At 35.4% G+C, this 15,667-nt stretch overlaps 1 protein-coding gene across 2 annotated transcripts in view; it reads right to left on the bottom strand.

Annotated features, from left to right (window-relative positions):
* LOC131957064 (zinc finger protein ZIC 4) overlaps positions 1 to 14,915 on the bottom strand; it is a 38,918-nt gene extending 24,003 nt beyond the window's left edge. The window contains exons 1-2 of one of the 2 annotated variants that reach the window (XM_059321765.1): positions 14,691 to 14,915; positions 14,051 to 14,432 (exon numbers count right to left, since the gene is read on the bottom strand). The gene's annotated coding sequence lies outside the window, so the exon portion shown is untranslated. The remainder of the gene's footprint in view (positions 1 to 14,050; positions 14,433 to 14,690) is intronic. The other variant, XM_059321764.1, reaches the window with a different exon arrangement.
* Positions 14,916 to 15,667: the final 752 nt, after the last annotated feature.

Here is a 15,667-nt window from a genome sequence, read left to right as displayed (position 1 = left end):
AATATTTCTTTCTTACTTGTAGCCTACTTTCATTCACTTAAGATGGTTTACTTATACATAGATCTAATACAAAACGTCTAAATATAAAATAAATAAATAAATAAATAAAAAACAACCTGAAAATGCAAATGTGTAATTAAATGATGATTCAAGGGATTCTTTTTTCCTCGGCGTGGTGGGTGAGGGGGCGGGGGCGGGGTGTAATTTGGGTTTTTAAGTAGTGCTGAAATAAATTTGTGATTACAGAGAATTAAAGTGATACAAATTTTAAGCAATCGGAAAATTTATGTTATTACAACAAGACACATCAAAGCATTCTTCCCTTTCAAACATCTATATCTATATTCTATACAGTCCTCAATTTTTATTATTATTTTTTTATTTTTTTTAATCAATTGTTTTAAACATTTAAATCAGTAATAATAATTTGTTTGATAGTTTTACACAACATCAAAGATATGAACATCAATTGCATATATAGTAATCAAAGAGAGAAAATAAAATGGCATAAGAACTAGATTAAAATAAGGTGTGCAAACTCGGTTTCTCTTGACTGCTTAGTTTACTGTGCTCAGTCCTTAGCTGTGGAGTCAAAAGTTCACATTGTAGACACCCATGGACAGAAATAGAAACGACCGTGGGAGAAGTGTCTCTGTAATACTCATACTGATCTATCATTCCAAAAATTTCCATGACATTAAATTGACCCTTGGCGATGAAGGCACGCTACCTTGTTGAAATATCCGCCTGTCCGGTTGAGTGGGGGGGGGGGGGATGTGTGTGTGTGGGGGGGGGGGGGGGGTGAGTTGTGTATCTCTTTCTACCATTCAGGTTGTACACTTTTAAAAACCTGGGAAACAGAAGACTGTTCTAATGTTAATTTACTTGAGGGCTGATCGAGTGATGTTTGGCTTGAGACTGTCTAAATTAAAATTAATACTTTATTGATTGCTTTCCTGTACATTTTTTCCCCAGTTAAGTGAGAGTTCCCATTCTATGTCTTAGCTTTGCTTGAAATATTTCTGCTAAAAGTATCGTCTTGCTTTTGTATTCGGTATTTATAAGTTCATTAAGCGTGTGGTAGAAATGTTTTTGTTCTTGTCTTTGTGTTGGGGCGTATACATTGATGATTGTTATTTCTGTATTATCAATATTCAATGTGATGCAAGCTATCCTGCCCTGTTTATCCGTGTATGTACTTTTAATTTTGTGTTTGTCTGATGTACAAAGTAAACTGGTTCCTCTGCAGTTGAAACCAGTACTGTGCAGTGAGTTTTTGATGCCGATGTATGCATCTAGTTTAATTGCTTCTTCTGTAGTTCCAATGTTAGTTTCCTGTAAAAGTAGGATGTCAATATTGTGTTTATTTATTACGTTGTTTATATAATGTGTTTTGTCCCTAGCCCCCCCCCCCCCCCCCGCCCGATGTTCAATGTTGCCAGAGTTAGCATGAATTGTTTGGGGTTTTCTTTCGAACATCTGTTTCTGGGGGGCTGGATGGTGGTGGTCTTTTAACGCCAAACTTTTCAGCCGCTGGTTTGCTATCCAGTTGGGCCCTGGTCACGACCCTTTGAGATGGCTTTACTGTGGGTAATTGTTTTTTACTTGAACTGATTGCTTGACTATATGACAGTTGACCTGATACCTTTGTTGCTGATATATTTTGTGAGCTTTTAATTTCCTTTAGCGGTTTAGTTATGTTTTCTGAACTAGTGTTATCTTGAAGAATATCATTTATTGTTTCGTCGACTGCCTCCAAATTTTCTTGATCCCCATCTTTTTGAGACCCTGTTACTATGGAATTCCTGGTCGCTATTGTCTCCATGGCTTCGGCCTCTATGGTGGTTTCTGTTACGCTTTCGTTAACTTGCTGTGATGCTGCAGTAGTATGATGTGTTTCAGTTTGGCCATCTACTTCAAAGGCATCTTCTACCTCTCTAAGCCTTGCTTCTCTAAGCATTTCATTTTGTCTTTCTCCGTCAACATCATAACTGTCCCAATGCTTTAAGAAATTTCTATTGTTATTTAGATGCTCCCTAACTTCTTCTTTATCATTTGCATCCCAAGGCTCAATTGCCCTGTACTGTCCATCTACTAGCTGGACGCCGTCAAGAGCGCGAGTCCTCAAATGCTCACACATTTTAGGCAGGTGCCTGTCTGTGTTGCAGTGGCAACATTGCACCCTCCTCCCATTGAGGATTATAAGGACCCTGCTCTCCTTGTTGGCCTCATTTGTAAGTATAATATAGTGTGGCACACTCTCCAGATCTTCTTTCTCCAGAGAGATGGTGAATTGGACCACATTTGATTAGTCTATTCTCTTAAATGTTGGTGTTGAGTCCTGACTGCGTATAGATTTCAGAATTGCCATTATATCATCGTCGCTTGTCTTGGAAGGCAGCCATTTCAGCATGCCCCTTTGCCCAGATTTATCGGCGTGGGTTATTGATATTCTCTGCACTCTGTATCTGGATGTTACCCCAGGTGGCAAATCTCTGTGAAATTCTTTTAGGTGCATTTTCTCATATAGTTCCTTTGATCTAATGGTGACATACCATTTACGCAGTGCCCCGTAGTTATACAGACTCTCAAATTCAGCTGGTGATAGGCTACATAACATACATAGCTGTCTTTTTAGTTCGTCAGCTGTGAGGGTAGCTGAAGAAAAACCCTCTTCTATGAAAATCTCTAGAGTTTTTGGCGCATGTCCTGCCATGCCAAACTTAGGCAGGAATAGCCGTTTGATGTATTTTTCCGACATAGTTGTGCGTGAGGCCCACCAGGGGCCAGGCAACACACACACGAAATAAAAAAAGAAAAAAGTACTTACAATTTATAAAATGTGGAAAAAAAAACACACACACAAGGTTCCAAATGGAAATACACACAAGTTTAAATAAGTAGCTAACAGATATAGTGTACACTGTTCATGAAGTGAATTATTTTCAAAAAAATTAATCCCTCATTAGCTTGCTATTTTTTATTTTTTTTTTTATTTATTTATTTTTTTTTTTTTATTACTAATGATGTGAAAAATAATTTTATTAAGGAATTGCTGACATGCAGCTGCAGAGTATTATTGAATTATATAGTCTGGAATTTATCCTTCTGACGTTTTAATAATATATAGTGGGTAGGTTTACAGTAATAAAATAAAAAAAATATTGTATTCGCATCATTATGCATTTTTAAAATACTTGAGATAAATATACATTTTCTAAAAAAAAATATGTCTTAATATTGTGCTTCATAAAATGTCTCAATGTGTTTCAAAATCCTCATTTGATTACAAAATCTCATAAAAATGTGAGTAGTTTCCCCTGACTGTATTGATTCAATATGTGCTGGAATACAACACTAAACTGGTAAACAGAAAAACCTTTATGGAAAAACTCAACAAGCCAACATGAAAGGTAACAGCTGAAACAAATATTGTCCCTAACTCATTTTATCTTGTAATTAAATTCCTAATCATAGGGTAAAGTCTGTCTGAAAAAAAAACACGATTCAGTGTGAAGGGATAAGGCAATCCGGAGGGGGAAACGACAACAAAGGGCTATAATGCATCACTCTTTTTTTTTTTTTAACGTTGTCGCCGCTATAGATTCACCCCTCCCCTCTACGTTACATAAGAGTGATATCAAATACAAGATGAAAGGGGGTGTCTTGGGATATTCGCGGTGTACGTTAACAGATGACTATTTGCGCACCGAACTGTATCGGGATTTCCCGGAAAAAAAATATTCCTTTAGAAGTGCACGGAGACAAGCCGACTATTTATGTAGGTAATCACACCAGGCTAGGAGAATCAGCGCGACATTTGTCCTGAGTGTGGACGGGAGCTCATAATTAGCACGTGCGATTAAACAGCATTATGGGGAGGAAAAGCCGAAAGTCTTCCCTTAACCACTTTATACTTCCATGAACACAACAGCGTCTGTTAGTCTGCGACCGTTAAGCCTTTGGAAAAAAAATTGAATGAGTAAAAAGAAATTTTATTGTGTGAATGAGGCTGATATTTCGACTATATTGATACGCATGCGTGGTCTAATCTAGTGGGGGAAATGCGCTTTTTGTAGTTTGTTTCGCGTCGTGTTTGGTGAAGTATTTTATTGTTTAAAATTAAGCGAACTCTTTTTATCTAAAAAAAAAAAAACAATTTTATTGTAACAAACATAGAGTGTTGCAAGAATTAAACAATCTTTGTTAGCAAGTAACCCAGTATTTAATTAACAGGTACATGATATGGTTTTATTATTTCATCATATCTATCGGCATTATATATTATATTATGCAATGTTATGTTTAGAGTAACACTTTTTTTGTATTTATTGTTGGATTTTTTAAAATTAATTTATTTTTCAAACTTCGTGTAAAACTGATTTTTAAAGACGATTTTAATTATGTTTTAGATGAACTATTTTAGATATGTTACTGTTAAAGATATAAAGCGCTAATTATTTTAGATGTTACTGTTAAGATATAAAGTGCTAAATATTTTAGATATTTTACAATTAGACAAAAAGACTAGGCCTTCATTTTATTTTTAAAATACAACGATCTTAATTTTACTATTTAAAACGTGGAGTTCAATGTTTTACTTCTAAAACCGCATAATTACTAGGAGATAAAGAGATACAACATCTAACCCTGCTTATTTCCCTTTATTTATTTTATTCGATTTTTTAAAAGAAATTTGTCTTTTTACATATTAAATGGTTAACTGTTAAAATACCATTCTCCGACATAAAGGTTTTTGTACCAACGACTTTTGACTTAATTTTTAGCCCTAGTAAAAATACAATTAGAAATATTGTTTTGAAATATGTGAATTCATGCACATCATTCCTACAGTGTAAAACTTAACGCTAAATTATTTTGTATTTCTTTACATTTTTACTACACAAAATGGAGTTCAAGCTACCAGGGCCCTAATAGAGGTCATATCGGAAGTGGATACAAGGAGTTATATATTTTACTGAACATATTAGCTGAGGCCGTATAATTTATGTTGAAGTTTTAAAAAACCGTATTAGATTTCTAATTTTAAGGACTGAAAAGTATTAGTTAAATAATTCATTTTAAAATCTATTGTAAGTGTTGGTATATGTAAACATGGGCAAGGGTGTTGTATGGTGTAAGTGTTTTAGTGTGGCGCACTAAGCCACAGAAAGGATACGAGCCACGTTATGAATAGTATATGTAGTGAGATACATAATGTATGTTTTGTTGTGAATGGCATGCATGAAGTGCCAGCAAGTGAGTCATACGCCGTAATTAATGAGTCACATGTTTGTTTTTGCTGGATTAGCAGTTCTACTCACGAGAATAAATAGTACACCCACGCATCGTCACACTAAAATAGTGTAGTTATAAAAACCTTTTTTTTGCTGTTGTTAAAAAAAAACAACGAAAGAAATATTTTAAAACAAAACAAAAACAATGTCTTCATTTGCTTGAAGGAACTAACAGAAAGCCTTGCCTACGAACCATACACACATAAAAAACTGTTTTAGCGAGGGAATATTAAAAACGTGGAGCGCATTTTCTTTATTACACCCCTCCACCCTTATCCCGCTCTTTATTCCTCACATGGGAATAGAAAAAAAAAAGTCAGATACATATGCCCGGGGATGATAAACGACTTTTTTTTTAGGTCCGCACCTTAAGACTGTATATAGTTGTCTACGCTTTTTTATTTAAAAATATTATCTCCCCTGACGCCCAAAAGATTTAGAATTCCATTACACGATGTTAAAGAACGTATCAAACACGACAGCGTCTACGGTTAGAATTTATACGTTCATTTATTTTTGACGATGCTTAATAGCCATGTTTTTATTTTGTGTGTATTTTTGTTTAATGTGTTGTAGGTCACTAAAAGTTGTTTTGGCTTATGTCGTCGGTGTATGTGCCGAGCGACCTTGACATTGGCCGTGTCACATCTGCTGCAGTGTGATAACAGCACACTTGAGTGTCACTTGAGCTACACACTACACATTCGCCAAGTATTTAATTTTTTTTTAAATATTATTATCAATGTTGCATATTATTTTTTAGGCTACTACTTTCTGTATCATAGTGCCATCGCTTAAGGAAAAGTAAGATCTCTGATTATAATTGTAACAAAGTATTAGGAGTAATTTCCGACAATAGACTATTCCAAAAATAGGTATGTTATGTTGTTAGTAGTGTTGTAATCTAAGGTTTAGTTTTATGGTCGGAATCTAGAGTTAGGTAGGACTTAGGTTAGTGTATGTGTAAGGAATAGGGCTAGTATCAACAGTAGCAAGACTTGTGTATTTAGTTGATTACCATTAATCCAACATAGCTTCTTTTGAAGAAGATTTCATTATTGTGGCATTATCGAATACAATACATCCCCAAAGATGAATTACAAATTATTTAGTTTTTCTATGATCACCTACATGGAAAGATAGTATCGTGTAAACTTTGTTTTAAACATCTGGTATTTGTTAGAGTTAGGGTTGAGGTTAACTATGGTGTGTGTTAAATGTATAAGCTAGTCTAGGGGTACATCTGGTTGCAATATTTAAAAAAAAATTATTTCAATAGGGCCATGTAGTTGATTATAAAATTACATAAAATAAACAGTTACTTCAATGCAAATAAATAATAATATACAAGAAATACTAGTAAGAAGTCAGAAATGTGAATGAAAGTTTGATTTTTCCTTGAAGATTTTACGTTCACGGGTAAATGCAGCAATATGCAATGAAGCGACAAACTAATTTTTTCCCCTCTCCGTACTTAACTTCGGTGGAATTTTTAAGTGTGGGAAAATTAAGACGCAAAAGAAAGTAGATTTAAAAAAAAAAATTTAAAATCTTTAGCCATAACCATGTGTAGAATAGGATCTCAAAAATATTTTAACACTTTCAGAACTTAACATCTATAAAAAATTATATGAGGTTATTTTATTGCTAAATATTATATGTATCTTATTTATAAGCAATGTAGTATATATATATATTTTTTTTTCCATTAAACAGACTTTTTATTAAACCCTCACTTCGTCTAACAAAACTTGTTCTACCACACCCCCCCCCCCTTTTCCAAACGGCGTCACAAAATAGCAATACGTAGTCCTAGTCCCATCAGTGTTACAGACATTTTTCTACGATGGAGGGGGGGGGGGGGGTGGTTACTTGAAACTTTTGAGGGTGGTTGGACTTAAATTTCATGTTGGACACTGGTTAAAGTATATATTTTCTATATAAAGTATGTTTTCTAAATAAGTTATACTTTTTCTATATAAATTAAACTACCAATATTTATTTCTATATAAATCATAATTTTTTTCTTAATAAACTATATATTTTCTGTATAAATCATATTTTTTTCTATATAATTTTTTTTTCTATTACGGTAGGGGGATTAGGTGGACTTGTTTTGGGGCGAGTCGAGGGAGAACAGTGCACACCCCTCCACCGAAGAGATACATGAAAGCAACTTTGCGTCAAATGCATTAATTCCAACGAAATTTAACACGCTTTCCACCAACTTCCTACTTTTTTAACAGTGCAAAACGTACGACAAGTCACATTTCTTTAACCCGCCCTTCATAAGGCAAGCAGCTTAAAGTCAGACCATTCAGACACCTCCCCCAACACACACTTACACACACACACACACTTACACACACAAAGACACACACAAATACACACACAAACACCTGAGAGTGCGTGACGTCATTAACACACATCCCCCCTCCCCCTTACCGGAATTTTATTTCAACCTTACGTTACTCTAATCAGCTATAAATAAATTTCCTCATTGGTACCTTCAAATTAACATAACCCAGGCGCATTACAAACCCCGACCAACGAATGAAATTGACTGTATCAATGGCCGACACCTATCGTCCGCCGTACATTCACTCCGTGTGGGGGTGGGGGTGGAAGCCACATGCAATATCGAAGAGTATCGATTCCTGCCTTGCATTATTTAAAATAATTATCCCAAATTGGCCCGGGGTTCCATCTGCAGATTGGCCCTGGCCCGCAAATCCTGGCAACAAGTTTGAGCCTGGCCTACGGTGCTCCCCCGCTCGTTGAGTGGTAGCGGGGATTAAATATTCAAAGAAGGGTAACTCGGGCTAACTCTAATTACGGCCCCTGGACAATTGTACAACTAGGTTTATCAAGGGAATAGGTTTTGATACCACGAAAATAAATGCTTTAAAGATTATTATTATACTTCAGTTTTACATTTAACTCGGGCTAACTCTAATTACGGTCCCTGGACAATTGTACAACTAGGTGTACCAGGGGAATAGGTTTTGATACCACAAAAATAAATACTTTAAAGATTATTATTATACTACGGTTTTACATTTTAAACAGTAAAGTGACTTAAAATGAAAACAGTAGAAAACCATATTAAACCGATAAGACCTGTGATTATTTTTTTTCCTGACGATCTTAATTAAGGAGATTCGTTAATGATGTGCTTTCTTCTAATTCTAAGCTAGACAGCCAAAACAAAAATGGCTCACAAGTCAGACATACACAAAAGTTCGCTCAAATCTTAGATTGTTAAATGTGTAGTTAAATAAAATCTATATTGTTAATTCAAGATTGAATTTTACCTAATAGATTCTTAAAGTATGAAGTCTTGCCTACATTTAAAGACCAAATTGTAGAGCATAATGAATTGTTATGATAATAAATCAAACTAGAGATGTGTTTTAAAAGTTGTTTGTCATTTCATTGAATAGATAATCTTAACATAGCCGGCTTGTGCTGATGAAGCCCTTGTGCCGAAACATTTTGATAGCAATAATTAATATATTGCATCTATTTTATTTGAAAATAACAGGCTTATGCATGTAGGGTACATCTGATTAAGTTTTTTTTTTTTAACATTTTAATTAAAATCCTTATGCATAAATACCTTTTTGAAGTTTTTGTACATTATTTTCAAGTGCTCAAAAGTGTTTAGATTTTTACTTTACAGCCTGTAACACTAAACTTTAGTAAACTAAACTTTGTTAACTTTAACTTTGTTCAACAAAACTAGCTACAGTTTGAGATAAAGTAATGACGTAGAATAGATGGCAAAGATATACATCTGTTTGAGTAAATAAGACTATAGGATATCACAGTATAGATCACATTAAAAAACTGATTGCATCAAGTTTGGTTATCAAATTCAGAACTTACAGACAAATTATTACAGCTGTCCAAACTGGCTTCAAATACAGGTAAAAATATATTAAAATATTTATTGTGGATTAATGTATTTTTTAAAAGAATTATTTATAGTAGATTACTTTAAAAACATTAAATTATTTTTTATTCTATTTAAAAATCATTTTAATTATTATTTTTTTACTGTTAATATTTTAAGTGTAATGTATAGTTTGAAATCAATTATCGTTTTGACATTTTCCTGTAAAATTTGACACACCGTAATGAAGAATTTAAGCTGAAAATATAAAAATCTCCATGAGTACAATGTGAATGAATGTAACCTATCCATTTAATAGCAGTGGAATAATATGAGCTACATATTTAAAATTTAAAAAAAAAATGTTTGGAAAAAAAAAAGCTTTATAACTTCTAAAAGTTTTCTCATATTTCGGGCGTGTTCGGATTAGAACCGAGACCCCCAGCATGATAGACAGTAAACTATAAGGGTGTTAAAGTAATTTTTTAAAAAAGTAGCTGATTAGTTTTTCCGTGCGTGTCGTTGTTTACAGCCTTTTGCCTCGCCAAATATGTAAGCCGGTACATACAGTTACAAAATTACGCACATTCTGTTTATTTATATAAGATCAACCACAGCCTCACCACTCTGCTAATGACACACACACACACACAAGCACACCGACAGACACACTCCTACACCGACACACACACACACACCTACAGACACACTCATATACCGACACACACGCACACTGACACACACAAACACACTAACACATATCAACACACACGCACACCGACATACAAACACACGCAAACACACTTACGCATACCTACACACACGGGCACACACACAGGACACACACACACACACAGACACACACGCAGATACTTCACACATGTGTTCGACGACCACCCGTGAACCAAACAATAGCGACGGTAACGCGGGTTCGAATCCCACTCAAGCGGGTCTTCCTATTGTGTCTTGCCACCACTCGCCTCCGTGTGTCTGACAACCAATCATCTGTTTGTCCTGTTACGGTCGTCACGTGACTTTTAATTGTACTAATTTCTTTTAATATCTACCCCGTGTCTAACACATACAACTAGTTTCGCGTACCCCCAAGAAGTCTATCAGTAAAACATTCGGCATCTTCAAAGTTATAAAGCTTATACAAGTTTATTGCACAGGACAGTAGCAGAATTGGATGTTAAAACAGAATGCAGGAACGGGTTAACGGAATTGTGAGGGAACAGGGCACCCGAATTTTAAAGGTCCCGTAATGTCTTCTTGGTCCTAAACAAGATAAAAAGTCCCTGGGGGCCTTACAGCGAGGTACCGCGGGCAAGCGTGCCCGTTAACTATCATTCAACGAAACTTAAATTTATTTGAAGAGGAAATAAAACAGATTTCTGTGTTTACGTATGTGTGTGAGTGTGTGGTGTGTTTGTGTGTAAGTTGATGGATAAGAAAGGGGTGTTGGTGGGTAGTTTGCGAAAGTGCGAAAAAAGAAATAATAGTGCGAAATTGCGAATAAAGCAATAATAGTTCGTGATAATTTATTTTATTTTGAAATGTATTTCTACATCTTCGAAGCGTGGATTATTGTTGTTGTTGGTTAATTGGGTGTAATAATTTCCGCCGTGGTCATAATTTAGCCGGCTAAATTTAGATGTCTTAATGTTGGGGCCGTCGGCACACCTGGACTAAACAGCCGGCGAGTTGAGGCTATTCAAGATGTGAAGTACCATCCGACCTGTGCCAGGTCGTTATAGCTGTCAGAGGGTGTATGATGATGGGCAGGGCTATTTAAGTACCGTGTCGTTTGGGTGTGTCTGTGTGTGTGCGTGTGTGTGTGCTTGTACGGTGTGTGTGTGTGTGTGTGTGTGCTAGTGTGTGTGCGCTTGTACTGTGTGTGTGTGTGTTTAGGGTGCGTATGTTATTAAAATATGTACATGCGTGCTGTGTGTATTCGTATGTGCTTACACACTTGGTGTGTAGCCTAAATTTGAATGTGTGTGTATTACTGTATATAGTCTGTGTTATTGGCATCGCTTGTACATGCTTGGTGTGTGTATTTGTATGTGTGTACACGCTTGGTGTGTATATTTGAATGTGTGTACACGCTTGGTGTGTATATTTTTATATGTGTGTATTACTGTATGTATTCTGTGTTATTAGCATGTTATGTACATGCTTGGTGTGTATGTGTGTGTTATTATTTTCATGTTTGTGTGGTGTGCGCGCGTGTATTTCAATGTGTATTTACACATGTGTAAATGTGTGTTCGTACTTGCCTATTTGTATGTGTATGCCGAATTTGTATATGTATGGCCATGACTAGAAAAATGTATATAAACATGGAACAGAGACAACAGTATCTTGTTTTTCCAGGTAAAGTTCTAAAATCTTCATGTCTGAAAGTTCTTTTTGCATGGAAAAGAATTTGAATACTTGTTTTTTAATAGCGCTCCTGATGTTCGCGTTATATCTAGTGCTCAGTGATGTTGTTGGGTTAATATGGATTAAAGAGGAATCATACACTGATCCTAACACTGACACTAATCCTAATCCTGACCCTAACAATGATACCAACACAACAAATGAATAATTCGGTGCTATTCTAATATGTCTAACAGATGAACAGAAAAGCTACATTTTATTTCTGTTTTCAGATAGTCAGAAAATGAACATGTGAATTTCATATAGAGGATGAACAAGAGCAGATACTCAGAGTGACCCGTAGCGGGGGTGGGGGTGAAGGAGGGAGTGTCGAGAGTGTCATCTGCAGATGGGAGGAGATTAATGTGGGAGGGGTGGGGGCGGTCAAGGTCGTCACATTCCCGTGTAGTACACGGGCTAGTGGGATTAGGGTAGGACGCTTTAACGCTTGATTTAAGACACGTTAAAAAACTGTGATAGCGCAGCTTTAAGAAAATGTTGAGACACCACGCTCGCGTAGCCTACGTGGACACCTTTACAAAAGACTACGGGATAACTAACATTCATAATACAATTATAAAACTTGTTGATAGGGTCTAATTATATTATGATAAAAACGAAACTAATAGTAATATATCAACAAATAAGTAAAATATATTTTAAAAAGTAAGATTTAAATTAAAAAAAAAATATTACGGAAAAAGTAATGTAAGTTTATGACCAGTGCTAGCGCGCATAATAAAAAAAAAACACAGTCATACGACAGTAGAACAAATAAAATATAGATTTGTATAAATTGACATAAGTAGTATAAAATCAGTTACTGACATAGCAGTAGCATAATAGGAATTTTTTTTTCATGTGAATTTAATTCTAAGTTTTAGCCTAATTCAGGAAAAGTACTTAATCTTCATTTTTAACATGTACAAAATACTTTTGAAAATATATTTAAGATTATCGTTTAAATCTTTGCGTAAACTATTGAATAAATTATAGTTTATGCTTATTATAGGCTATATAGATAGTATGTATGGACGTATTTAATAAGCTTTACCAAACAAGATTTGAAAGAGAAAATTCCTGTCTATATTTTGAATGTATACTTATCTGTACATTAATCTTAAGATGTTGCCTATTTAAATATTATTTTAAGCATACACATTTTCTTCTTCTATACATGCATCATCAACTAAAACACTTTACTTTATGACAGTTTTATATATTATATGAGCGAGATCAGAAAACACGGGTCTTATGACTCAGCCAGAATAAAACTAATTTAGCGTGAATAATATGATTTTTATTGTTTTAGCACTTCGGTGTTTCATAGTTTTTCATCTGCTTGATACATTTACTTAACTAGGCGATATATATCTGTGTGTATAGATGCATACAATTGTTGTATGTGATGATATTAAGAACCATCTTTTGTGCAATAACTAATTGACACTTTCCAAATTAGTAGACACTTTCCACCTTAGATATATGCCACATTCATTAGGCCTATATGTATTTAAGTTGAGTATTTTATTTCAAGCATGAAATTTTATAAATAAAATAAAAAATGCTCAATAGAAAATTAAATGTTAGACAAAATCAATTAAAATTCTGTTTATACAGATTTTGTGAGGATCTATTAAAAAATATAAAAAAATATAAATCAAAAATATAAATTAAAACTTGTTTTAAAGTAGTATTTATACCTAAACTATATTTAATAATCTTCTGTGTGTTTATTTTACATTTTATCTTATGTTTCATTAAGCTTTGCTTTAATTGGTATTTCAAATAATCTTACAAAGATAATCTAGATAATAGACGATTGGTTTTTGACATTAATAAAAGTAAACTTTAAAATCTAGTCAATGTTTAACAAATTATGAAATATATTCTATATATTGTATATTATATAATACCTATATAAAGCAAATTGTTGCATATTGTTTAGTGTTTTGTAAAAATATCAAGAGAACTGTATGCAATATAAAATTACTAAAATTTATTATAAATCTAAAGTGTATTTGATACATTTATGATTCACTATAATTCTAAAGTAATATTTAACTTGTTTTTGCAATAAATATAGATTTAGATTAGTTTAATAGTACATTTTGGCCTTTGTTTAGTTTATTGTGTAATAAAATATTAAAGTAAACAAAAATGTTGTTACTAAAGTAAACAAAGATGTTTTCTCTAATCTGAAAGTTAACAAAGATGTCCCAAATCTGAAAGTCAACAAAGATGTTTCCCAAATCTGAAAGTTAACAAAGATGTTGTCCCTAATCTGAAAGTTAACAAAGATGTTGTCCCTAATCTGAAAGTTAACAAAAATGTTATCCCTAATCTGAAAGTTAACAAAGATGGTGTCCCTAATCTGAAAGTTTAACAAAGATGTTGTCCCTAATCTGCAAGTTAACAAAAATGTAGTCCCTACCTTCAATAGAATCTCCCCATAGATGATGTAAGTAGCCGCCTGCTAGCCACAGGCCAGTGACGAGCGACTGGTCAGTCCAGCTGCCCCTAGCTTACAACATGGGCAGGGTGAGGTGTGGCGCCGGTCAAACAAACGGTGGCACAGGTGTTAAGTAAATAAATCCAGTAACGGGCGAGTAGTGGTCAGTTGATCGCGTGCTATAACTCCTGTGGTCAGTTGTTAGCTGAGGTGCTGGGAAAATCAGCCGGGTGTTGTAAGTAATCCGATGATATTTTTTCAGCTTTTGTAAAAGATGAGTTAGTGTTAACGTTCAATCCAAATTGATGACGTACCGATGGTTTGAATTTCTACTTAGATTTCCTTGATAATGGTTTAGATAAATCTGAAAAAATGGATGTTATGCTAGTTTGAGTTAAAAAGTATATATTTAATCGAGTACATTTTTGCTACGAAAAATAGAAAAAAAAAGTTGAAATGTTTTTTTTTAAATAAATTTTTTGAGCGAATCGTTAGTCTGACTCACCTACCTGAGTTAAGGTTAAACCGTGTCAACACACACGTGTAAATAAATAGCGTACCGCTACGCCATTTTTTTTTTCCAAAATATAAAAAAAAATCACGAAAACACACAACTACACACCTCGGCACACTTACACACAAACTATCCTCGATATTTCCTCAGTGAGCTAGATAAATCTCTTAGAACAGGATGAATATCTATCTCGGTGCACGGCCGGTTGCTTGCCGTACATCCGCTGTTGTTATCGGCGAGAGGGACTGTGTGTACTTCTAGCACGTCCGCGTGTTTACAGTCCAACCAAGTCGCTTCGCACCGGACTCCGACGACAAGCCGCACACTAGGAGGGTCGCAGGCAGACTGCTGTTTCTATCAGCGGGCTGCATTGATAAAAACCGACTAGGAAAACTATTTAGCGATAAACACGACTGTCAGGGGGTTGCAGCGGGCGTGTGGGTTGTCTCTCCCCTCCCTTCGTCCGGCTGTGCCGAGCCAATAGGCGCCCGGCGTTTCACGTCACCTCCCGCGTCGAACGCGGCGGGGATTTGAAAGTGGGTGGGGCTAGAGCTCCCCGCTTCCGCGCGTTGTGATTGGCCGTAGGGGTGCAAGTCGACACTCGCTTCTTCAGTAGACGGCTTCTATTCGTTGTGGGACCGCGGCGAGGGGACTTGAAGGGTATTCAGCGGCGTGATCGAAGCTCGCAGAGGGGGCGGGCCCTCACGCTGACTTGGATGTGGGTGCCGTTTTGAAAGGACAAAAGAAGAGTGGCCATACGGTGTGGGGGTGGGGGAGTAGGGTGAGGGGGGGGGGGGGCACACACCACTAAGGCCCCCAGCGACCCCGGGGTTTGTTTATTGTGCTAACGAATCGAGAAACCGCTACCATCTTGATGTTTGGTTGCAGACAAAATGCAGACGCAGACTTCGAACTGCGAGTCTGCTCTACAATCGTGAGTCTTAACAGACTTCCAGAAATCGGAATTTAAATAAAGCTATATTTACCGAGTTACCTAACTTACTTGAGAGATAAAAACTATTTTTCCGTCAACATTTTCTAAATCGTGATGGATAGTAATTTTTATCCAACTGCACGATAATGCC

Source organism: Physella acuta, unplaced genomic scaffold, assembly GCF_028476545.2.
Source record: "Physella acuta isolate Inbredline_101_S28 unplaced genomic scaffold, ASM2847654v3 ptg001202l, whole genome shotgun sequence".
In the NCBI taxonomy this organism is placed as follows: domain Eukaryota; kingdom Metazoa; phylum Mollusca; class Gastropoda; family Physidae; genus Physella; species Physella acuta.
Note: the sequence above shows the minus strand (reverse complement) of the source record. Positions and strands in the feature narration are given on the sequence as shown.